The sequence below is a fragment of the Neolamprologus brichardi genome, chromosome 3 (genome assembly GCF_056152115.1).
Source record: "Neolamprologus brichardi isolate AB-2024 chromosome 3, ASM5615211v1, whole genome shotgun sequence".
NCBI lineage: Eukaryota > Metazoa > Chordata > Actinopteri > Cichliformes > Cichlidae > Neolamprologus > Neolamprologus brichardi.
The window spans coordinates 45,468,487-45,495,691 of record NC_142106.1 but is presented as its reverse complement, the minus strand read 5'-3'; the positions used below and the strand labels follow the sequence as shown (position 1 = coordinate 45,495,691).

The 27,205-nt window shown below is 41.6% G+C and overlaps 1 protein-coding gene across 7 annotated transcripts in view; it reads right to left on the bottom strand.

Annotated features, from left to right (window-relative positions):
• Positions 1-26,905, bottom strand: part of nrxn2b (neurexin 2b) — a 739,753-nt gene extending 712,848 nt beyond the window's left edge. For all 7 annotated transcript variants that reach the window (XM_035912885.2, XM_035912888.2, XM_035912887.2 and 4 more), the window contains exon 1: positions 26,691-26,905. The gene's annotated coding sequence lies outside the window, so the exon portion shown is untranslated. The remainder of the gene's footprint in view (positions 1-26,690) is intronic.
• Between the last annotated feature and the right edge of the window lie 300 nt (positions 26,906-27,205).

Genomic DNA, 27,205 nt, shown 5'->3' with positions numbered 1-27,205 from the left:
AATCGTGTCTTGCTCCAAAATGAACCACTAAAAAAATATTTGCTAATGTTTTACTGAGTTATTTCATGCATATTAGATGGCTTAAATAAAAAAAAAGTAAGCTAAGTAAAACCAATAGTGATATAAGGAGAATGCTTCCTACACTGACTGCTACACTCTAAGTGCCAGAGTTTCTTGAGGGATCCCACGGGAAGATCAAGCATAAAGCAGAAAGGTTCCTGAGGTAACTGAGTTGGTAAAGACCATGCCGTCATCTTTTGTTGTGCTGTTGCCAGCTAACTGCTAACCGTCATCACAAGGGATTGGCACTAAGAACAGACAGCGGGAGAGTGGTGATGTCCAAGTTCAAGCAGAGTGACAGCTAGTGCCTTTTGAAAAACTGGCCGTGGTGCCACCAAAGGGAACTAGAGGATAGGCAGTGAAAAGTTCAGCCATCTCATCCTGGCTCACTATCACTCTCCCTCCACTAATCTGACAGCTGATTCATGCCAGCATACCTCACAGGCCTATTTCTTTCTCCTTCAGTCTTTTTGTTTACATTGAAATATTGTTTCTCATTAAATAAAACTTTTATTGTGACTTCATGCTGTATATCTACCACTCAGACCAAACTTTCTGAACATGTCAAATGACATCACCATGAACCATTCTGACCAGCCATACATAAACTCAGCACAAACACAAACAGTTCATTAGACTGATTGAAAGACTGCCTAAGGGAAATTGCTCGGGTATAGCACCGCTGACTGATCGATTCATTGACTGATTGATTTTAGGGCGTGGTGCCACTTTTCCCACTCTAAAAAATGCTGATGCAGTCCCCTCACTTAATCGCTGACTTCATACCTCATTGATTTATCATTTTGTACATTTAAATGAAAACCAAATTGAGTGCACAATCACTCACACAATGTATATTCAGAAAGACCAGTTGCATTTATGCAGAGAAAATATTCCATCTCTCCTGATATCTCTTCTTGTCTTTCCCCTCTCTTTGCATTTCAGCCCTCAGCCTATCTGAACTATTCACAGAGGGACTGCTAACAAGATGTTGCCTATTAGATCCTAGGATGGTGGAAGCCTTTAACTATGATGTGTCATCAACATGCCTGTTTTATAGCAGCTTGGTGATTGGAATATTCCCTACCACTTCTCCAATAGTTGGCTAATTGAGAATGAGGGAGTGATGATTAATTATCTACTCCCAGTGCACTGTTTACCTTGATGATCATGCTGATGAGGGGTGATTAAAACTGCACTGCCACTCAAATTCAGGCTTTGTGTCAAGCATTGTGTAGATCTGGCGATCTAAGTCATTTTTCTACTCCTTTTACCATGGCTGCTGTATGTAAAATCCTCCAACAACCAACAGCTGATTTAAGAGTATTACGGTTTCATTCATATATTGTGAATTCTTGGAGAATCCTGAACAGCTTAAGGAAAGGATGACACAGTACAGAAATTTGCTAGTCAGTACCAATACCGTTGAATTAACAAATAAGTGTGATCACTCCAACAGTAAACACACATGCATGCACAAGTAGTGTGTGCGAGAGAGAGAGAGAGAGAGAGCTCAAGCGGTGAGCGAAGAAGGTGTTTGGTGTAACCAACACCTTCTGCAGAGATCAAGCTGGAAAGGATGTGCAGCAGGTCATGATGATTAAGGATAGAGAATGAAATAAGAGTATGCGGAAAAGACTGAAAGAGTACTCGGAGAAGCTGTTGGTTGAAAGAAATAAGAACACTGATGGACCATAGTAAGTGAATCAGGAAGAATCAGGAAGGAAAATGAAGAGAGGAAATGTGGTTGGTCCAGATGTCATACCTGTGGAGGTATGGAGATGTCTAGGAGAGGGGGCAGTGGACATTTTATCATTGTTCGTGATTGTTTAACACCTGAGGACAGTGTATAGCTCTGTCTTTTTCAGAAATCATTACTCTAATAACCCCCATCACATCAAAAACTTCACTGACTTCACCAACAAGTTTCAGAAACCAACCCTGGGGTCCAAATGAAATCATAATGTTGTGATCTCACTCTTCACTTGCATACCTACAACTGAGGCCGTACAGACTGTCAGACAGCTTCTTAGAAAACAGAACCAGCTTAACTCCTGATCAGATTTGCACACTGTTAGACCTTTGCTGTACCACCAAATATTTTTACTACAGACAAAAAGACAGATGTGCCATGGGCTTCACACTGTCACCTATAGTACCCAACCTTTACATGGACGAAGTGGAAAGTAAAACTCTTAGCTCTTTCAAAGAGACAGCATCTAGCCACTGGTACAGATATGTTGATGATACTGGGGTCACAATCAAAATCCAAGAAGTAGAACTCTTCACTGTTTCTTCACTGTTTCTGTCCACTAAGTTCATCAACTCAGTGGACAGAAATATAAAACTCACCGGTGAAGATACAAAGCAAAATAGTTTACTATTTCTGGAGACCAGTACCTACTCTTTGACTCCCACCACACTATGGAAGACAAACTAGAGTAATCAGGACCTATGGCTGTGAAGGGTCTCAGTCATCTAGGTCATCGTAGTCTAAGGAGCTTGGAAAGAAAAGCGTCTGGACTTCTTTGAGTTGCTTGAAGACGTTTCACCTCTCATCCGAGAAGCTTCTTCAGTTCTAAGGGTCAAATGGTGGAGAGTCCCAGATTTACACCCACTGGGTTTAAATATGCAGGGTCAAGTAATCAGGACCCTGCAGCACCGGGGAAAATGTTCCCTCCAAGCCAGAAAGGGAAGAAAGGTCTTAAAACATGTGGTTATCCCATTTGGGCTTCTGCAAATTAGCAACGATACACCATAATCAAGGTCAGACACCAACTAGGGAGAAATAGAATGACAAGCAGAACATTGTCATCCCTTATGTAACAGATTTACCAGAGAAACTTGGGAGATACTTCTCCAAGCACAAAATCCCAGCGTACTTCAGACCCAGCCGCATCTCAGACAAAAACTGGTTCATCCGAAGGAGACAACTCCCAAACACAAACTAAACAACATAGGGTATTCTGTGCAAAGCAGCAATGAATGCTCAGACCTCTAGATTGGAGAAACCAAACAGCCACTTCATAAACAACACAGAAGAGTCATCTCGACAGGACAAGACTCAGCTGTACATCTGCATGTAAAGGACAAAGGTCAATCTTTCAGGATGGCAATGTTCACACTTTGTACAGAAAAAACTGGTTTGAAAGAAGAGTGAAAGGAGCCATGTATGTCCACTGTGTACGACCATCCTTGAACCTACAATCTAATTTTGAGATTCCTTCCCAGGCACCTTAACACCAACTCATATCTTCTTTCAGATCATCTCAGTAGGCCAAATGGTAAGGTCTCACAACCTCTGCTGATAATGACCAACACCCTTTTTCACACCTTGGCTCTTGTCATAAGGCACATGATCAATAGTGGGTCAAAGACCCTCTTAAGGGACAACTCCCACTAGGGCTTAAATACCTGGGACTCTTCACCATTTCGTCCAAGAACTGAAGAAGCTTATTAGAGGTGAAACGCCTTCAAGAAACTTAAAGAAGTGCAGATGGTTTTCATTCTAAGCTCCTTAGATTTGTGTGAGAAGGTGCACTGCCAGTGCCTTGCAAAATGACCTTCAGTTAGCTATTAACATGCATGTTTCAAACCAAACTGTCAGGCACTGTTTCCTTGAGGAGGGTATTACAATCAGACATCTTTTACAGGGACCTCTGCTCATAGACCAGTACGGCGCAGTCTGGAGAACACCAAAACACCAGAACTGGCAGGTCTGCCACTGTGACAGAAATGAAAGAGTCTGGAGAAGCCATGGCATCTGTCACATGTGCTCAATGTGAACCTGCTCTCATCTGTGAAGAGAACAGAGTGCCAGTGGCGCAGCGTTGTAGTTGCTGGGTCAACATGTAATTCTAGATCAGCTTCCCTGGCACTGATCTGACAAGTCTCTGGATTTGGAAAATTTGGACTTGATTCTGCTAAAATAGAGAGTACCCCATTTGTGGGGTTGTTGTTGTTTCAGTGATGCTGGTGGAAAGTTTTTTATTCACAGTGCACAATCCATTATTGTGACTGTTAAAACATTCAACAGTCACATCCAAATTAGCTGGGTAAGGGTGCACGCCAAGGACATAAATAGGACTTATTGGATTCTAATGTGCCTTCCATCCTCTTTCCATCTGGAGACTGAAATGTATTTGCCAAAACAAGTCTTGAGGAGAGTGGGGACTGGCCTCTGTTTTTAGCCATTAGTGATTTGATGAAGGTCTTCAGCGATGCCACATAGAAAGGAACATGTTGCCCAAGTGGCAGCCAGCCATAATGGCTTGCTTCAGATCATATAAACAGATCAGTCAATTGCCAAACCAAACAGCACCAAACGATGGGTGACAGCCTAGACTAACTGCTTCCATAGTTTATTTTTACCCCTTTTTTTTAAATTATACTGCTGTGCAATTCATTTCTAGAAAAAAAACGGAGGAACGCACATTAAACTGAGTCACTGTAGAATGACAGCACCACACCTGACCTTTATTAACATTACAAATGACACAGATGTTTATGAGCAATGTATTTTCTTTTATTCAGTTGCATTTAGGTAGACTGGAAATATGATCTAACATTTGTGGGAGAAATTCAGAGTGAACTGAATTAAGATGAAAATAAGAACAAGAAAAAAGATACTGCTGTGTATCCAGTACTGAATTACTGATACTACTGAATTCATCACTCCACAACACAGACACTGTCTGTAAGACTCAAAGTACCGCTTTGGATCATCAGTCCTCACATAACACATTGTTAAAGTCTTGTTCAGTGGGGCAAGATAGACACAACAGTCAGAAAAGCCAGAAGAAGGGGACAGGAAAAATGGAAAGGCCAGCAGCTGAGAAAAAGCCAGAGGGTCTGAAAAGCACAGGCTTTTTTATTTGAATATTATTTGAATGTCAAATGATAGCAATTTTCTATGCCCATCTCTCCGCCAGGACTTGTGAACACAGAATACATTTGTGGAAATCACAGACACCACAGTACATTTAGACTTTATTTGACATCGTGCCTCTGACTATGAGTTCCAATCTCCTCTCTCGCCAGTTTTTCTGTCTTCCTGTCCATTTCCTGTCCTCTTTTCCTCCTTCCTTCTGTCTGAACCAGCCAAGGGTCCAAAATTGTCATTTGCTTTCAGAGCTAAATACATTTTTTGTCATTAGAAATGTTGTAGAGGGTTAATAGTTTGTGTGAAATAACAGTTAATGATAGTCCATTATTTGTAGGGGTGGGGGAAAAAATTGATACTGTGTAGTATCGTGATATTTTGTTTGCTAATAATGTATCGATACAGGGACAGCAGAAATCGATATTTTGTTACAAAAAAAGTTTTTGTGGACTGGAACATGCTCTGAATTTACTTTCAAATTCTTCAGTTGCTGAATGGGCTGCATAGTTTTCATAAACTGCATAGTTCAGAATAGCTGTAATTGTACCAGATGGTTGCATTCAGTTAAGTTGGACTAGACTGTAATACAAACCGTTCAGTTTGTCAACAATAAAACTGACTGAAATGAGAGAAAGACTGAGTGTGAGACTTTGTTATTAGAGAAAATGAATATTGATAAAGTTTACTTTTATGTACAGAATCTGAATATCGCAAAATATTTTAAAAAATTGCAATAATATCGTATCGTGCGTTAAGTATTGTGATAATATCATATCGTGCGTTAAGTATTGTGATAATATTGTATCGTGCGTTAAGTATTGTGATAATATCGTATCGTGGGATGTATGGTGATTACCACCTCTAATTATTTGTCATTAAAAAAACAACAAATAGTTATTGTTTTAAAACAATCCATAAATTGAGGAAAAATTTATCATTTGGTGTAGTTTTAGCAAAATAATGACTGACTATATACTGATTAGATAGGCTGGCTCTGTGATTGGCTGCAAACTAGACACTCGTGAAGCCATGGTGGACAGCAGGTCACCAAACAAACTATCCATCCTGATCACCACAGAATGATCATAGATACAGGATATCTTTTATACCACATGTTCTGACCCTCTATCAATCACCTGCAATAAAATAACAATAATAATAATAATAATAATGTTCAACTGCAAGTAACAAAGTAACAAACAAGTATCTCTTTTCTTATCTTAAGTACAGGTCTGATTAGCCCACTCATGCAGATCCATTCCATATGAGTGAACCCTCACTTGATAACAATCTCATCCATCCAATCCACCCAGCTAAGCACATGACCAACAAAATGATTTCTTCACGCTAAATTATGCACAATGACATCTTACACATGCATTATCTGCTGTGCCGTGGGGCCTGAAATGCTTGGCCTCCTCATTGTGCAAGTGTGTGCACAAAAATCCAAACCACAGCAGCGCCTCAACACTGTAGTAAGAAAGGCTCCCGACCCATCTATGATTTAATCCTCATTATACATGCTGACATCCTCCACAGTAACGCCTTTTCAAACCACAGTCTACCAAACCGATTGTGGGCCATTACAAGTGAACGTATTACAGCAGCCACATTGTGCGAGGGAGAAATGTATCTTAAGCATATTTGGTGTGATCTGACGCTAGGTTGTTATGCAAAAAGAGACATCCGGTGAAAGCAGAGACATGCAAATGCACCGATTTACTGACACACAGAGGAGATGTCTAGAAGGGCTGAAAATGCTGAAAAGAAACGTAAGGGAATTTGATGGATGAGCTGTGGTGCATTATCTCAGAATGATGTAATGCGGAAGACACAGTTGATCAAAGGAGGCAAAGTGCTGTTTAGCTGATATCTCTGAGTAATGGAAAATCTGCATACATTTTTCTTCAATCCTCAGGTGGCTATGCTAAAATATGCTAAACTGACAGAAGGCCGATTGAAATAAATGATTATGCCCCAGAATTTTCAGCTGTAGCCAGCACCTGTGGGCAATCGCTGTGCTCTGTGTGTTTATGTATGGGTTTGTGTACCAGCTTTACTGTTAGACCTTGAAAGTGAGAGCATTTAGGAAGCGAGGTATACCTGGCAGCTAATGTACTAGTAACTTAAATGAGAGAAATTAAGGAAAAAATCAGACCAGTCACCTAGGGTGAATGTGAGAAAATACTAGGAAAACAGCCCAAAGTTAGCACGATCTAATGGATGAGGTTAAACACCAGCCTTAAAAATATAGTGTGTATATTTTTATTTGTGTACTTTGCTTTAAACACACACAATTTCAGATTCATTTGTCGAGATTGGCTACTGCAAAATCATTATCTTTTTTGCATGCATGTGCAGAATATGCTAACACAAAGCTTTAGTGTTTGCATGTCTGTTTATGCCTTGAGGCAATTGCTGTTGTGATTTGTTGCTATATAAATAAAAGTGAATAAAATTGCATTGAATTGAACTGATTGAACTCACACTGAACACAGTTGCCTTGTACCATGCCTGAGCATGATTGTTCCCTCTCCCCTGCTCCAAGGTCTGTGCTCATTCGGCATTTAAAAACTCAGACACAACCTGTTTCTGTCTTTCATGCACATGGACATTTGAAAATAGAGAGCTTTTTAAGCTTCACTGTGCAAGTGGTGACACGCTGTCCTTTAAATATATTTTTCAATTCTTTCACAAAGTGATAGCTGAGAGAATGTTGGAGTTCCATGCTTGGATGTGATTAGTGGTCACAGGTCCAACTGACACCCAGTGTGCCCCAGGTGTTCTGACTGATGGACACGACCACCAGCCACAGCTACAGGGCCTTATTATTAAAGAAGCATTACAGAGCACTGAAACTAGAAACTAGTAGCCAGTCATTACATTCATACTCATACTGCACATGGGTCAAAGGCAGGGCAAGCCTTGTTCAAGACTAAGAAAGTGAAGTAAGTAGTTCTACACTTTTTTTCCCATAATGCATACATCTCTGTCATAAAAAAGTCCATCCACTTTCACATGCAGTTCTTCCTGACCTCCTTTCATAAATCATGAGTGAACATTTTTGTTTTGGAAGTCAGCATAGCTCCAAAATAAGTCCTGGCACTAATGCAATTATGAGGCCTTCAAATACCAATAGGCAGCAGCTGTGCAGAAGGAGTCTCCACTCTGAGACATCCTCTCCTTCTAAACAAGATCGTGTGCCGTACCAAGATCCAACGATGCAAGAATGCTTCCTTTTATTTCCTCATATCAAGACACACTACACAGCAGCACAAACACACACCTGAGTAATATGTTTCTGAATTCAGAAAGGAAAGTGTATATCTAGGGATGACTGACCTTTAAATTTGGCACCGCTGGGCATTTTTTATTTAAGACATTGCTTGTCTAGTCATGACATTACCGATGAGCCACCACAGCTAAGTCATGGGGTTCAAGGCAGTGAAAATGTCGCTGCGGCTTTTAAATTAACTCCAAATGCACTCTAAACTCACATTTGAAACTAATTGCTTGTGCTGTTTTATAAAGTACAAACAGGATGCTGGTTTTTATGATCGTTTATATCCATTCAACCTGATTTAAATCAATTAGAGTTCATGGCAAAATCCCAAAACCGAGAGCCTGGGCAAAGGATGTTTCAAATATTCATTGGACATCAAAACAAAAGCTAGGATATTGTTGTTTGTTATTGTTATCGCTTTGGTCGGCTGTTAAAAGCCCATTAAAGCTCAAGGATGCTTTGATTTGATGTCCCTTAAACGGGACTTGTGCAAACTTGTGCAAATGGGTCATTCTATCTACAAAAAAAATAAAAATAAACAAAAAACTTTTCACTTGACCGTCAAATTTAAATGAAAAAAGTGCCTTGGGAAAGACACATTTTAACAGTAATTATGCAAAATTTCAGGTCATGAATGTCATTAGTTTTCTGAGAAAAAAATACTTTAATGGATGTTGATAAGAGCATTTTTCAACCATCCCACCATTTGTTTGAGGGGGCATTTTTAAAAAACTTTTAATATGCAAAGGACGCAATATTTTTTAAAGCACTCCAAATCAGGAGAATGATTTCACAAATATTAGCTTGAATATGGGAAAGTGTGATATTCCCCAGGTATGACACCATGTATCAAATCATTTTTAACTTTTATAAAAGGTTTTTTTAATAATATTCTGGTAATATTATATCCAAAGTCTGTAAATGCAATCGCTCTCATTTTCACATTATTAATATATGAATTTTGAAATTATCCATCAAAAATAATGTGAGCAAAAAACATAAAATGAGCAATGAGAGGCAATTGGTCTAACTCTCAAAACTCAAAACGTAACTGCTTACGTTACTGTAATACTGTGAAAGAACCACAGGCTGTCCTTTATAAATGAGATGTCAGGGCAGACACTGACATAAGGTTACTAAAGAATCCCCCAAAACAGGTTGAGAAAACCAAATGTTTTGTGTTGGTTCAAAGCTGTTTGTGAAGACACACAGCACACAATAATTGACAGAGTCAACGACACAAACCAAATCATAACTAAAGACAGGCTTATCGGGTTTATTATGGCTAGGTCTGCACCAAAATACCGCTGATAAATCATTTCCAAAAGGCCAACTACACCTGCAAGTCTTGTAAACGTCCCACTGCATGTGCATATGCTGACACACCCAACAAAGTGAGGGAGATCACATCCATTGGATTATCGGGTTATTCCCTGAGATCAAAAGCACTTTTCACAACAGCTGGTTGGGAATCAAACTGTCCTGGCTCCTTGATAATCTTTTAGCATGTTTGCATTCACATACTGCTACACTTCTAATCGCAATAACACGCACCACTTCTTCCTTTAAAATGCATCTATTCTGTTACAATCCACATACACTTAACAAATCCAGCAGCTGAACTTACGTGAAGAAAGAGTGAAGCACATTTGCTTATTTCAAACCACATGTTAGCCTGTACTAAGTAGGAACCTGCCAATGTCAAGCTGTGACTATCTCAGTTAATACAGCCATGTTTCCTAAATCATCATCTTAAGAGGCTGACATAATAATGTCATATAGCCTATAGGAGGGGAAGTGACTCATTCAAGCAGATCAGTGGTGTAAGGAAGGTGCCTTTGGAACTAGATTACTGAGGTATGTAGGTACAAGTTGGATCAAAACACTTCATTAAATATGTTTCTTTTTGATCAAAACAGTATTTTAAAATGTTCCTGTATATTATATTGTTTCTTTGTTTTACTCAGTGAGTCTCTATTCTCATTAACCTCAGACACAGTGGTAGGCCCTAGACCTCTATTTTACATTTGATGACTTTATACAAAACAACGCCTTGATGTTGCATCATATTGAGAAGGCAGCTGCGCAAGTTACACTGTGACAATCACCAGTTAACATGGGCAGCTGTCTACTGCCTATGTTAATGTGTTTGCTAAATAAGCAGCAGCAGGTGTTAGCCAGCTGACAGAGTTAACAAGATATATGCAGGTAAATTCAAGTCTCCATCAAGTTGGTTGGCCGTGTCACACGGAAAGCACCCGCTTCTGAGTTATGACACAGAAAAGCATTTTTTTTTTATCACTTTAAATTTATTATGAAGACAATAGTAGGACTATAGCATGAACTGGAGATGGCAACTTTTTTCAGTGAGCTCTTTAAACTTGTCAAACCTTATGATATACTGACAGGCAGAGGGGACTACTTATTGAAAATGATAAATCTGCGGATGCAACATCTGGAACATTGAGTGGACAATGTAAACAAATCTCAGCAGTTAACATGAGGATATCAGTTAAACTAAAATAGCAAAAGTTGACAAACACATGCTAAAATGAAAGCTTTTTATCTCTTCACTAACTTCACAGCTGGTGTTATAAGCAACTAGAAAAAACATCTCTGTGTGTAAAATTGTGCACATTTAATGTGAAATGACTTTTAGTATTTCAGTTGACATCTTGCACATTTTTATCCTTGAGCTCCATTTTCACACCTTGTTAGCTTCAAAACAATTAAGCTAGCAATCTGGGAATTCAATAGTCTACTTCAATACTTAACACTTTGCTTGTACCTATATGTATTTTTAGCATCCCGTTCAGTAGTTCTGTTCATTTGTCTCTGTCTGTTCGACCACCGTCACAAAGTCAAATTAAACCATGTTAAGTCTCAGCATGTCAGGGGAAGGTTGGACTGTACCATTACTGTATGAGGAGGAGCCACCCATTTAGCAGTGAACATTTTTGGCCTCGGCTGTGTTGAGGCCAAACAACACAATTTAAACCATTGCTTTACCATCACAATAGAGTAATCCAACACTGAGGAAAACCTGTCAGTAATTCTCCTTTCTCTTAATTTCTATACACCCCCTAGCAAAGCCGTGCAATCAGTCCATCCTGTCAGTTTTATTCTACATTGGGAACCAATGTTGACACAAAGTAAAAAGATGAAATACAAAAGCAGTTACATTGCAACTGAACTATGTTAACCTGGGAAAGACGGCGGGGGAGATGTATCTCTTAGCAATGTCAGACAGGCGAGCAGCTTTCTTTGAACCCAGTGCTCTGCCTCCTCACTCCTCCTCCTCCACTAAGGAGTCAGGCACAAGGAAAACACCCAAAGGGTTCAGAAAACCATGCTCTGCAGTAAGCAGAAACATCCTTAGCATTTAACACTGCACAAGAGATAAAGATCTGTCTCTCACAGTTTAGCCAATCTTTTCTTTCCTTCTCATTCTGAGCTTGTTTTCTCTGCCTCTCATCTTTGCCACGAGTATCACTATGACTGATGTTCCAGCCTAGGCTGCCATATTCTGTCCCCTCACACTAACTTATTGTCTCTCTCTGCTTCTTACTGGCAGTCATCTGACCCCTCTTTTCTCTCTTAATAGGAACGGATACATTTTGCTTCCTCCTTCACATGGCCTTCCACAACAGTCCCATTGACCCTGCACCATGAGATCACAATCCCATCTCCCCCTAGATTCCCTGTACCCCTGTTCACAAGTTACATGTTTAAAAAGCACCATCAGTGGAATGGTTTGGGAGTGATAGTCCAAGCATGCAGGCAAGCAAATAGATCAGGAAGTGATATTTTAAACAGTATGTGGGGTTCATCATGCTATTAGGATTACTTTGGTAACTTTCTGTTTGCTATCCTGGATTTTTTTTAACATAAAAAAAGAGATTTTCCAATTAAGACATTATATGGACCCAAAATAAAACTCTGTGGACACACAGCAAAGGTCATGATTTGATTTCAAACCTACAAAATGGCAACCAAATTGAACATGGACCCTTGCCGACAGGACTATTTGGTTCCCTCTATGAAAGAACAGCTGTGGGGAATTTTGCAGCCTCCTTTTTTCTTACCTACATAAACAAGTGCATTAGCCATTCCCAAGACCTCGGTAAATTCATTAAAGCAGCAGGGAGTGGACCAAGGGGAGACAGATAACCTCTCCTTCCAACTGTCAAACAGCCAAGGTTAGCCAATGTCAAACCACAGGTTGCACTCAGCACCAAACCTCATCTCCTCTCTGTCTCTGCCTGTCTTTTTTTCTGCTACAGTCTCACTGTGTTCAGTTTTTTTAAAATGCAGCATTATTTTCCCCCTACTTTCTCAACTGTTTTATCCTCCTTCTTAACAAATAATTTCTCCTCATCGTCCTCCCCCAGAAGTCCCCCATTACTTACCCAATTCTCTCCTCATTTATTTTTTATTGTTACCATTTCTCTTTCACCGTTACCTAATTTCTCCACCCTCTCAGTTCATCCCTCATTCCATCTGACTTCATATCCAAGCCCAAGCTAACAATGAATAAGAGCCAAAGCTCCTGACTGACTGAACTTTGCCCTTTTTGTGCCCTATGTGCATTTGTACAGTGGTGGTATATCACTGTACAGCACACAGAGATGAGGTCAGTGCAGCAGATTATAACATGGGGTGAACTACTGTGTGTTTTGTTAATCATTGTGATATACTCAAAACAAATCTGTATGCAAACATATTATAAGCGACCAGAAAACTCTGGAACGATAATCACAATTGAGCTCGTCTCCTCTTAAATAAGTAGTTATTTTGCAGTTTCATAAAAACACATAAAAACTATCCATCCATCCATCCATTCGCTTCCGCTTATCCTTTTCAGGGTCGCGGGGGGCGCTGGAGCCTATCCCAGCTGTCATAGGGCGAGAGGCGGGGTACACCCTGGACAGGTCGCCAGTCTGTCGCAGGGCTACATAAAAACTAGTGTCTCATAAAAGAGAGTAAAACATGAGATAGTTTACTTTCTATAATGTAAAGATCACTTTAACTGGTCTTTATTCTCTTTGGGATGTTCATTGTCACAGATTACTAATGTGTATGAAGTGGTAAGATAAAGTGGAGAAACAGTAAGAAGTAAATCAGATCATGCACTCCACAAACACAGCCACCTTAAACGGTCCCTTGCCTTTGCTTCTCTCACACCCTCTCAGTGCTATCTCGTTCTGTTGCTGTGACACTCAGCAGCTGTCCCTGGGCCATGCCATGGCCTATCAGGACCATCTGCAGGGATGAGAAAGGCATCGGCAGCCACATCAGAATCAGCTGACTTTACTCAACCCGAGGTCACAGGTGGTGCCAGGGGACATAAAGAGGGTTTGCATATGACAATAAATATGCATGTAAAACCTTATCTAAAACACATTCTATGGGATGTGATCATTCTTGTTAAAATTGGGATTAGATGGTGTGTTTTGTGCAGCAACAGAAAAATGTCATGGGCTGGGTCGTGTGACCCAGTGTTTGAGTTTTATGTATTTTTGTATCCATTTTTGATCTAGTTAATTTCTAGGTGGCTATTTAGTCCTTTATTTCTTAGTTGTTTCTGTCATCTCCCCCTGTACTCAGTCTCCCCGATTCGTGCGTCTACCTGTCTTGTTTCATGTCTGTGTGGTTATGTTAAGTTCATGTCATGATTTATCTTTATGTCGCTGGGTTTCCTGTTTTATTTTGAAAGAGTCTGGTGTTCTTGGTTCACTGCATTTAGGTTTACTCTCCCCTGTGCTGTAATTATGTTTCATTCTAGTCAGCTGTGTCCTCATGTGTCTCCACTTCCCCTGATCACCTCATGTGTGTATTTAGTCCTCAGTCTTTTTGTGTTCAGTGTCGCGTCGTCTGTGTTCTCACCTCCATGTTTTCACGGTCAGTCTTTGCAGTGATCATCATAGTCTGAGTCTTCTTAGTTTGTCACAGTATTAGTTTTCCCATTTTAGTTATAGTCTAGTTTACTCATGCTATCCCTGCTTTGTTTGTACACTTTGTCTTCAGCCATAATAAAGGCTCGCTTTCTGTTAAGTTCACTCCCGTCTACTCACTTGTGTACGCACCTGGGTCCATCACACACACCACCGCACGGCCTGTCTCCGCAGACCGTGACAAAAAATGTATTTAATACTACATAGATAGCATTTTCTTATTTGTTGCATTTACAAGGATGCATTCTATCACATTTACCCGCACAAGTGCATATTATGGCACTGGGCTCTTATTGCGCACTGAGCACAAATGCTTAGCTATGATACTCCATAAATCTCTACAGTATTTCCTTCAGTGAAAAAGTTCTGACGTTGCACATGCCATCAGACAAAATTTATGCACTTCAAAAGAGCTTACATAGATATTCTGCAGCTACCTTAAGTGCGCTAAGAGGCTTGGGCTTAACATTGCATGACCTCATCACTACATTTACACCGTGACCTGACGAAAAACCAGCAGCCCAAACATCAAAGGGCTCCAGTCAGCAGTTCTTGCCCTGAGCCTCGATTATGCTTGGCTCAAGTCTAGTTCGATATAAAAATGAAAAATAAATAAGTAAGAAATGCTAGATGCAATACAAGACTGGGGTAAGGGGGGAAAGAAATTGGTGCAAAGAACTAGGTGGAGATGAGAGCACATGTGTGGGGGGTGGGGTAGGTATGCACAGTCATCACTAACACATCTGAGGACTGTAAATCACACATAATCATAGTAGTTTTATCCCACCGAGGCTTCAGCTCCTTCCCATTGGCATCACATAAGTCAATAATTCATTTTAAAACAACAACAGCTTAAGCTGTAGCCAGCCCAACACACACACTCACACACAAACCATTTTTGTGTAGTACTTAGAAATAGACCTGACTAGGTTGTTTCATGGTTATTTACTTCCTAAGAACATTCCCTTAATTTCGGCAACAGTGGTGAGTGAAAGTATTAGCACTGGCAGGAGGGTAAACAACAACAAATAATACCAGACTCAGAAAAACCTAGAAAGGTTGACATAAAGAGAAAAAGACCAGATCATAGTTGTAATGTGTGCAGTTAAGCACACACACACACACACACACACGTACGCACCTCTAAACCATCACAGGAATCCTGAGCAGCAGTGGTTATGTATGGAGCTGTATGGAGCTCTACCAATAGCAAAGACAGGGTGCACACCATGTCTGCTACACACACTTGCATTCATTCACACAGACACGGAGGATAGTGCTGGAAAGTTTGGGGAACGAGGTGCTGAATAAACAGCTCCTCTGTGTTTGAGGGGAAAAATGGCAGAGGGACAGTGAGCGGCAGTCCCAGAGCTGGAGCTGTCCAAGGTATTGAAACCCTCTTACTCCCTCAGACACAATTGGCTGGTTTTGAAGAGAGCGGAGGCAGAGTGGGCTGAAGAGAGGAGCTGTCCAAGGTACGGAATAAACAGCATGCCTTTCCTTTCTGCACCAGATATATTTCCATATACAGAGTAAGCCTCTGTCAGACTGTTTCCTTAAACCTTTGATACCTTCCAACTGAATTTTCATGCAGCCATCAACGCTGGCTGTTCACAGACAAAATGGGCCGTCTGATGAGCTATAAAAATTATCCTCTGGCTGCATTAAAAAGAATCAATAACAACAGAAATTTAACCTTATCTTAAGTTCTAAGAACAGAAATGGTGCTTAGCGCTTTGTTTGTTGACACATCATGTCTGTGTCAACACAGATAAATTAGAAAAAAAAACCACTGTGTGTACTCCAAGTATTGCTGGAAGAGATGTGTGAATGGTAAACAAGCAAAAAAATCTAAATTGTTAGAAGCAAAGCATCACCAGAACACAGCAGGCGTAGTGTGCTTGCCGTTATCACTGTGCCGTGCATCGATTCTGGTAAAAGATTTCTATTTAAAAAGTTGGTCTCATGTTCTCCAGAGCTGCAATGATGAAATATGAGGGCAACAGTTTACACTGGACCAATCGATGTTGGGCGTTTTGTAGCACAATTAATAGTCTAATTTTATTTCATTATTGATGTTTATGCTTTACCAACATCAGCTCCTAATGTGTTAGACTCTACATTTTACAGCTGGAAAATGTGAAACATTGACTTGCTCTTTCAACATCATTCAAATGATGTTTTAATCCTGAACTGAACCATTTACGGAGAATCTGAGCGATGATATTCAGCATAGGTTACCAGGGCGATAAGCTGCCGTTAAAATTAAGGCATCTTCATGCAACAAGAAAGTCAGTGTTAAACCCAAGGTTAGCTGACTAATGTAATAGTCTGGCATTGTGAGACGGGCAGCAGTGTGGGAGAGAGGAAACAAAGCATGTGGGTAGAGATCTGTTCATGGTGCTGAAGCGACGGCAGCTCTCAATACAGTGGCAGCACTAAGAGCTGTGTGCCAATGGACCGTGTGCACAAAGCATGTCCTTCCTTGATAGTCATGGAGTCCTTGTGACCTATTCCACGGTGCACCGTGCGCCCATTGTTTCTGGTTCAGCTGCACTGCTAAAGTGGAGAGGCAGGAGGTGGCAACGCACTGTGGAATGTGCCACAAACACTTAATGACATCACAGAAGGTCACTGAAATACTCCGAGCTAACACTCCACATTTGACTGCAGGCAGCAGAGGGAGAAGATCTGAACTGACTAAACTCTATAGCTTAAGGAATAATATGAAGAAAGACTGCACATTTATTCTGGACATCTCAAATTTTGGTTAAGCGTTGTGGTTTTGGTTAAGGGCCAATTAAGAATTTTCTTGTAGTTTGCACTTTAACTGATGAAGGAAAGCAAGGCTTGAGGCTTTTAGTGGTCAGTTTCCTTTCAAATACTCTGATTTGCAGTTTTCCTGTTTGCCCACATAAAGTAAAAATGCTTTCTGTCGCTGACTCGATGAATACAGCAGTTACTGGGCTACAACTAGTTTTAGTTTCCATATTTCAAACGGTAAAAAATATAGCAGTTGTTATGAAATCCTTTTTTTTTTTCCACTATTCACAAACTTGGTTCCTTCCACAGATATTTGAATGTTTTAAACCTGTAATCCTAAGAATACTATGAAAACTACACGAGCCACTTCACCTCAACAAAACAGTCACTTCAAGGCGCTTTATACTGTAAGGTAAAAATCCTACAGTAATACAGAGAAAGGCCCAACAATCTGATGACTTCTCTGTGAGGTAATACTTGTCGACAGTAGAATGGGAGGCAGAGCCTTCAGTTTTCAGGCCCCTCTTCTGTGGAACCAGCTTCCAGTTTGGATTCGGGAGACAGACACTATCTCTACTTTTAAGATTAGGCTTAAAACTTTCCTTTTTGCTAAAGCATATAGTTAGGGCTGGACCAGGTGACCCTGAATCCTCCCTTAGTTATGCTGCAATAGACGTAGGCTGCCGGGGATTCCCATGATGCATTGAGTTTTTTGTTTCCAGTCACCTTTCTCACTCACTATGTATTAATAGACCTCTCTGCATCGAATCATATCTGTTATTAATCTCTGTCTCTCTTCCACAGCATGTCTTTTATCCTGTCTTCCTTCTCTCACCCCAACCGGTCGCAGCAGATGGCCGCCCCTCCCTGAGCCTGGTTCTGCCGGAGGTTTCTTCCTGTTAAAAGGGAGTTTTTCCTTCCCACTGTCGCCAAAGTGCTTGCTCATAGGGGGTCATATGATTGTTGGGTTTTTCTCTGTATCTATGAAGCGCCTTGAGGCGACTTTTGTTGTGATTTGGCGCAATATAAATAAAATTGAATTGAATTGAATTGAATTGACAGCAGAAAGAAAAAACTGCCTTTTAACAGGAAGAAACCATTGACAGAACCAGGCTCAGGGAGAGGTACCATCTGCCATAACTGTTTGGGGGTGAGGGGAGAGAGACAGGACAAAAAACACCAGAACCAGAGATTTAGAATAATTAATGATTAATGCAAAGCAGTGTAAAAACACAGAGACAATCAAACAAGGTGAATGAAGAAGAGACATTCAGCCCATCACGAGAAGCTCTCAGCAACCTAGGCCTATTCCAGTAGAACTACTTCTGATCACCTGACTCAGCCCTAACTATAAGCAGTATCAAAATGGAAAGTTTTACCACAAGTAACCCAGCTGTCTGAGAGCAAAGTGCTCCATTGGGATGAGCTTACCTTAAAGACCTCATTGTGGTACTATGAGGTCTTTAAGATAAGATGAGACCTGGATATTTAAGAGTGTGTTTGTGAGGAGAAGGATCTGAGCATCTCTTTTGTTGCATTCTTATTATTCCAATTCTTGCATTCAATTGATCCAAAAATACAAAATGAAGCCAGAAATGCTTTTTGATGCCATGCCATTTGTAAAGCGAGGCTGTTCAGCTCTCACATGCACATAAAATATATGGCACCGCTTCCAGCTTCAAAGCAGCATAAGTTAAACCTCCCCATCCATAAGCAATGCATCTCAGTGTCAACTTTCTACCAGCCATGTAGCCTAACAAGTGAAATATATACATCTTCTACCATTTATAACGTTGATTACAAATGCTGGATGTGATCACTTTGCAAATGCATGAGAACTCCAAGAAATTGCTTCTACTCAGAGGAGAGAGAACAACACAATCTCTCACTCTACTCGCTGACTTGCTCCAGGCCACACAGGTGTGACTAAGTCTTAGAGATTGAGAGTTGAGCTGGGTTAGCCAGTGAATAGTGGGTAACTAGAGCAAAGTGCACGGCTTGCAGATAGCGGCATCCTTGGAGAAAATGGCTTGGCAAGAGTGTTAGCTTTCAATCGATAATGCTCTGAAGAAGTTTGATAGGTCTTTGGAACGGCTGACTTTTCAGCACAGCTTCTGTGTTTTGGAAAACCTAAGAGGTCCTCTGGGCTCCTGTAATCTGCCTCTGTTTCCTTCTTTTCTCAATTTTTGTCTTTTTTCCTCTCTGTTAGTATCTGACTCGCTATCAGCCCAGAAGCTATCCCCTGTGATGATGTTGGCCCATCTTCTTACTATAACGTGGGTGTTATTATTCAACTCCATTGCTGGTTTAACACTGTAAGAGTAAAATCAAATAAGCTAGCGTTTGTTTGTCTTTGTCTTTTAGTTCATGCAATGTGTCTTGTAACACTTACAATTAAAATACACAAGGTAATCAATACCAGTGAATTAAAAACAAAATAATACCCTATTGTGGAAATCCAGGTTTTGATGACTGCTATGTTTCCTCAAGACATGCCAAGGTGACAGGCTGCTGTGACATATGAGAGGTGGAAAACACCAATACATTCTTAGGGATCTGCTTTGTCAAAACAAGTCTGAGCGTTTCTGGCGCTAATACCATCTGTGACACACATGCACACTTCCTGTCGCCCACACTCTACAGCTTGTTGTACACCGAGGGCCATGTCAAATCACATAGTTATTCCAGGGACTCGCTGGGGAGTGGGAGGCACGTGTCACCGTATATTCCAGTCCCGGAACACCCAGGCCAAATGGTGTGACACACCAGCTTGGAACATAGGGAAAACACTGATGAATCCTGGACTGCTCTATTTGGAAATGGTAGAGAGACAGACTTGGAAACCTGGTAAGTGCTAAACCCCCACAATTAGCACCATTGCAAGGAAGAGTGGCTGTGATCCCAAAGCAGTCAAGTCTGGGCTTATTTAATATCCAGACCATGATCTGAGAGGCTGCAGCTTTGGACACCTTCAGTTTCTGCTGAAACCAATCCCAGAATGTCTCAAAATACAGATAGTGTTCAAAATCACGACAGTTCAGATTTTACACTCGGCATGAAAATACACACACTGTTGATGTGGTTTCAGTTAATATCATCTCAAATCAGTTGTTATTCTAATTTTAAAAAGAAACAAATACCCGCTGGAAACGTGCAACATCTTTTTTTGTGCAGTAGAAGATGTTTTGCTGGGGGACAGCAAAAGCAGCAAAAACAAACTGCGTCATTGTTGCACTATTATTGCATTATGTCTTTAAACAGAGTTCATAAATTGGGGCAGCGACATATTTAAGGCATATTCAAGTCAAAATAGTAAGGAATGAGGATTTTATATTTCAGCTCACTGACTCACAACTAAATAGAAGCATATGGGACAGAAACGCAGGAAAAAACAGTAGACTGTGCATTTTCGTGGAGAAGCATACAGTCCGACAAACGAAATAAAAAGTCCGTACTGCATCTCAGCAGTTAGTCAGCAAGTCTCACTGAAGCTATTTGGATGGATGGCTGGACTGAAACAGCTGGACTAAGATGGAGGAAGGGATGGATGGCCTGCGACTCTGCTCTCCCTCTCCACACACCCTGCAATTCTCTCATCTCCGCCTCTTTTCCTCTTACCATCATTCTGACACATTTAGCCTTCACATCTTTGCTTTTCTCCTTCAGAATAGGAAAGTGGCAGCCAAAGTGGCAGATCGGCACAAACGTGACACAGGTCTCATTTGCTTTTGACAAATAGGAAAATGGGGAGAAAAAAATCTGCATCGGCAACAGAGAAGTTACTAAAACGAAAATTTGAAAGAGTGCATATTGTGCAATGAAAAATTAGCACCGTGGCTATCAGTGAGATCGTTTTTTTACTACTAAAAACAAATATTAAAGAAACACAGTGCTTGAAAGCCTGATACATTACAACTATACAAATACAATAAAGCTAAATGTGATTGAACTCGACGCCTGTTTTATGTCTGTTTTTACTTTGAATCTCAAAATTGTGCCAGCAGTCATCGCTCAATGGTGCTTCTGTATTCCTGGCTCATTACAACTGAGAGAATAGTGTTGGGTAATTGTTTGACCCTGTCTGCTCAACCTGTGCCCTTGGCTCCTGAGAGCGCTCGACATGAGAGTTCTGTGGGATAAATGGTGGCTATTCCCACATTCTGCCCTGTGGCCGCCTGCGAAAACAGCGCCATCGTATCAGTGACAAGAGAAGCCTGATGAAGGTACGCTGGCTGCACAAACCCAAAGCAAGCCCCGGCAACAGCAGAACCACCTCTCTAAAAAGACCCATTGTGCCCTGCCAAAGCCATTCCCTCTCTGCAGTGAAGTGGCCATTGTGGCTCGCAGAATAGTCACTCCTTTCCATTGCCTGGTGGGAAAAGTGCTGTCGTGCTGGGGTTGAGTGTGGCCATGGTTGCAGGAGTAGACAGTATCTCAATATCATGACCCCCATCAGCCCCCAAGTGCCCCCTGTCGCTCAGTTCATTCATCCCGCACGTAGGAACAATCCAGACCTAATTTCAGATGGTGAATAAAACATAAGGAACAGCTGAACGCTGGGGACTGGAAAATAGTTACACTTCAGAACGGGGCTAGAGCTGGACTTGTAGGCCAAGGAGCGTTTTGCACGAATAACTCAGGTTCGAATATCTCGTATTGATTTGGCTGCAGGGATGGCTCCATGAAAATATGTTCATTTATGACAGTGCGGACAAAAGCTTTTATGGATTTCTAGAAGAGGAATAAACTGTGGGGGAGAACAACAATTCTCTTAAGGGCACTTGACTGAGAGCAGTACTTACAGTTATTCAAGTTGGTCTGTTGAGATTCACGAAAGAAGGTGGGAGGAGGTGTACGGAAAAGAAAGAAAAACATGCACAGAGACAAGCTCGGTTAAAAACGTGGTCTGAGGAAACCTGGCTCGCTGGAACTCAGCGGCCAACTCATGAATGAATGGAAATAGATCTGCGTTTGGGTCGGCGCAGACGCATTCGTATTGATAAGTGATGACTGAACTCTCCACGCTCCCTGCATCTTTAAAAATGGTTAAAGAAAATAGCCTCATACTGTGCTTTGATGTCTAAATTGTGTGTAAGTGGTTAATGTTAAAGTCCAGCACTTATCTTTGGAAGTAAATGCTATTGTGTGCTTCGATGTGCAAGTGTTATGCAAATAAACTGCATGATTATAGAGAACTAGCAATAGTGTGGATGACTGATATCCCACAGCATAAGGATTAGTTACTTACACCCACTCCTCAATTATGAGCATAAAACTCTTATGTGGGGTTTTTTGTGTCCCATATCCCTGTTACGCAACCTGCTCCACTTTGAAATAGGATCCTTTCACGGCTAGCTTCGTGTTAGCATACCCTGGAATAGATGGGTATAGCTGAAAGATGGAGGCAGCCTTGCTGTTTAGTTAAAAGGCTCAGAACTGTTCTATTGGTCTTACAGGTTCTGCAGCGCCAAAGACCTCCAATCATTGGCTGACTCTGAAAGGAAGGGCTAACTTTAGGTTGTTGATCATCAGTGAGGTTACATCAGCATGTTTTTCCCCACAACATGCCTTTCCAAATAAGGAAGCAGCCACGATATTTTTAAACCTGAGAAACAGCAGCTACCTTTGTGCTGCTCGAGTAATTTAGGTTAACTAGCTCGCCTGCAGGTGCTAAAAAGATGTGTCCCACACCTGAAACATAAATTCTCAGGCAAAGAGTTCTTTTAGGTCTAGACTGGGCAGCACCTGGTGCAGACGACGTTTGAGGCGAGCCCAAAGAAGAGACGGGGAAGAGACGTTTTATTTGCGTGTTACTGATGCTTCACTATTCTCTTTAATAAATTCCAGCTAAACTGTAGCACCGAGGATCTTGGTTGAGGCTGTTAAAAGGCGAGCAATATGGTAATGCAAATATTTCACATCAAGCTCTCACTGGAGGCTACAAAGAACATCTTCATTAATTCATCGGAAGAGCCTGCTTTTCGGGGGTTACTCAGATATGAAAAAAGAGGTCTGGGATTACATTACTTTGAACAATTCGTGGGGGGGGGGGAGTGAGGGGGGAAGAGAAAACCATCATCCAAGATCCAAATGCACTTGCAAGCTCTGCTGAATGAATTCATGACCCAATCTTTGTGGAATACAGTAGGGTATATGGCACGGTTCCAGCTTTTTTCAACATAAAACTCCTTCTCATTTAGAAAGACCAAAGGCAACTTGTTAAAAACCACACAGAGCTTTGAACTCAAACGGCTCCATCACATGACAATTTTTTTCCCCCCTCTGCATCTGACAGCGCTCTGAGAGATGTATTAGCTTTGATATGCTCAATAATAAATGTCCTGCCAGGCTGACTAAGATTAGTCTCAATCTAGGCACGGATATCCTACCGGCAAGGCCACACAGGATGCAAGGGCGTAAACTGATAGGATCGATAGGCCATACTGTATCCTCTCGCTTCAGTCTGTGTGCTGCTCCATCTCTTTCACTTGCAGATCCATTCATGCAATCACCGTGAGACAATGAAAGGTGCTTCACTCTGTCTTCGCCTCACAGGCTCTTCTTCTACAGACTTTATCAAAGGAGCTAACATTATAGGCAGAACACATAGCAACCATGCTTATCGTGGTCCCCACAGCTAAAATGGAGGGCATGAGGGAGAGAGAAATCTTTCTTTTCATATTTCTGTTGCATTTCCTCCTTCTTTTCTAACAGAAGCGCAAGTTTCTACCTTGTTTCTAGCTCCCCTGTGCACCTCTATAGCATCTCTTTTGTCCTGCACTGGGGGCGGATGGTGGACAAATGGACAGAAAGATGGATGAGAGTCACGCGGCAAGCAGCAGAATAGTGAGTTAATGAGGCAGATTGCTCTCTTTGTGGGATTACAGGCAGATTACCCATTCCGATTCTCTTCTCTTCCAATTTTACTCTCTTGGTCTCTTCGGTGGTAAACTGGAGGGGCCAGGCAGGGCAGAGGGGAGGCGTGGGGAGAGCATGAGTACCCGTGTTTAGTGGGAGATGAGGTAGAAGACAGTTTCTCAGCTCTGTCTCGCTGTCAGAGGAAAGATGTCAGCTGCTCAAAACACTGACCTATGAGTATATAGAAATTCTGAGTGATGCCTCAGCCAGCTGCTTCAAGGGCTGGATTTGAGCTAAAATACACCCAACCTAAGACTGAATCTCTCATTAATCACATTAAGTCAAGGTCCTTTATTAAATCTATTCCCTGATAATAGCTCTGCTGATCTTTGTCTACAGATTTCTCCTACATAGAGTAGAGTCTTCTCAATAAGTCACATTATACTTTTGCAAAGGTTATTTTTCCAGCATAAAAACAGGCTGATGGCTGTGTGTTGACCCAGAATGATGGCATTTGAGTTGAAAAGCTGGAGATTTGTATTCAGGAAAGTTGGTGGAAACCTCATGACAGAGGGATGAGCGAAAACAAAGAGAAGCACAGGACCTCAAATCCACTTTTTGCACTCACTGAATAACAAACAGTGAAAAGGTCTGGAAAAATTATTCAAATTGCAGAGGAATTTGCAATTATTATAAGTCATCTCAACCCACAAAAGCAATGTTAAGCACCCTTCATGAAGTGCACTGAAAGCTCCGAGAACAAAAGTGGAACTGTATACGGGCCCATTTTCTGTCGAAGGTGTCTGCTCAGTGTGTATTGTTATAAAATGGAGAAGCTATTTAGGTATTTCTAAAGCCATTGTCAAAGCTGGAGTCATTAGACTGTGTTGATGGTGTTTCTTTTTACCAAGTGGGATTTAACAAGAAACTGCCAGAGTACAAGTATTTCTGGGGAAAGACGTGAGCTGTCAGTGTTGATTGAATAACAACAATAATGACAAAAGATGGAACAAAAAAAAAAAGATTTTGACCTGTGAGTTAAGTGCCGCTGGACTTCTGCAGTGTGGACTTGTGTCCTACATTTGTAAGCCGGAACATTTCTAGCTTGACTAAGTAACCAGGAAGTGAGTCATATCACCTTAGTGGATCTCTCCTGCAGGGCTTCATCTGCATTAAGAACATGGGTGGCTTCATAAGAAATACCACCTCATGTGTGGCCCCCCCCTTCGAGGGTTTCATTTACTCCTTCAACTAATGAATCCAGGTCAGTGAGTAAGAGCTGGGACGCTTCGCTCTGTGTTCTTCCAACTTTGATAAACAGTGAGCATCTTCTTTGCCACTGATATTTCGCAAGGTCATAAAAAGGCAACATCATTTGCCCCCCCAAAAAAGAAAATGAAATATGACTCGTTTTTTATTAGTAATCGAGATGCAAGCAATAAACATAACGGCGAGCTAAGGCTCTCGTATTTATTAAAAGTTCACTGGGCTTCATTTTAAAAGCACCGAGCAGGTCAGCTTCCCGCTGGCGTTCACACAGACGTTCATCATGTGGCGTCTGCTTTCCTCTCTCTGGTCCTTCCCATCAGCGTCCGCGTCTGCCTCTGCGCCGCCGAACAAGACAGAGCTCAGTGCTCAGTTCAGATATTGGCCAGTACAACTAACAACAACCCAGCCTTGAATCTGATAATCGGGGATTTTACCGATCTGTAGCACTTGTTAATTACTCTTTTGGCTCAGAGATTTTGTGCGGAGACACCATTAAGCACCCCAGTGGGCGTTTGGCGACACGGTGGCGCAGGAGTCTCATACGGTCGCAGTACAATACTCGGCGCAATATAGAGTCCAAAATACCCACGCACCTGCGTGCGTGCATTTCCAACTCGTTATGCGTATCAGTTTTACTTGGAGAAACACTTCTGAGGTCGCTTTACTGAGGAGAGTTACAGATCATAGGATTTCTCTCGTTTAACATATAAAAAACCGCATCTGTTCATTCAAGAGTATACCCTCGGGGGGCACAATTGTCCGGGGCATCTTTTCCTTTTATCCTTGCATTTCTAATAATTTGAAGTAAAATGTTACTGGATGAATAATCCCAGCGGGTAAAGCCAAAATCAGAAACCGACTACTCAGTGAGAGGACTCCAGAAAAATTCGCTCTTTTTGGACTGAAGAAGTGCGTACAATTAATCAGGCTGTGTGCGTGTGTGTAACGAAATAGGCGAGAAGTATTATCCCACAGCGTACACTCGCTATAATTCAACCATATATTCTGCTCTAAAGCCGAGCAGCTAATTTGAAACAAGACCTCGGGTTTAACGAAGGTCGGAACCTGTAAGAATAACCTCTCAAGTCATCTGCACATTGCGTAAATACATCCACAGCTCGCCGAGGCACAAAAACTGACTTTCCAATTAACCGTCACCTCGGTGAAATAGAAAGATTTTTGTTCCTTTTATTTTATTTTATTTTACTCAATTCCCACACTCTGACATTGCTGTCACGCGTGGCTTCAAACCACATATGTCCATCATTCCCCCCCCCCCCCCCGCACGCCAAATTCAGCGTGTCTGCTCCAAGAGCCGCAGAAAACAAACAGCAGACCTCAAATCCACTCGCCTCCCAAATCTCCTCCAAATATTGACCCATTACGCATCATTTGCTGCTCGCTACATCTCAACAGCACAACGCGAGGAGTGTTTTAGTGTAGCTTTTATTTTTTCCTGACATCACCTGTCACCAATTGAAAAGCCTTTCCACAGAAGGACAAATCCTTATGGCCAAAAGAAAGAAGGGGGAAAAGAGCGCACACGCACACACGGAGTGACACACACGCACACAGAGCCATACAGTCGCCAAAGCAAAGAAGAAAAAAAAAAAGTCCTTACTTGTATTTTGCGGCAATCCCTTCGATATTATTCTCCAGACTTGGGGAGGTTTGTAAATATCCCTGGGTATAGTCTGGACGTAGTTCAGTCTTCTACGCTTATTTTCTGTTCAATTTTTATCCAGAGCGTTGAACAGACCCGAACGCAGGTTTTCTTCCCCCCCTCTCTCCTTCAAGACAGATGTGAACGGTCCTGGCCGAGCCGCTCCACCTGCATCCCTGCTGTCAAGCTAGCCAGAAGGCAGGAAACTCCGCTTTAGATTCTTCTTTCCAAATTAAAACATCCACGCTGGTGTGTTCCGTTGTGACTTTTATTGTGAAGGTCCCGGCACCCTGTTTCTTGTGGTTGCTTTAAGGGCCTTTTGACGCACCTCTACCTGCATCCACTGGAACAGAAGACAGCGGCATCAGCAGCAGTGGCAGCGGCACCGCACTGAAGAGGCCGCCCACGGAGACACGCCCCACTCCGGCTGGACAAGGCTACTTCACCCCGGGCGAAGGGGGCAGGTGTATTGT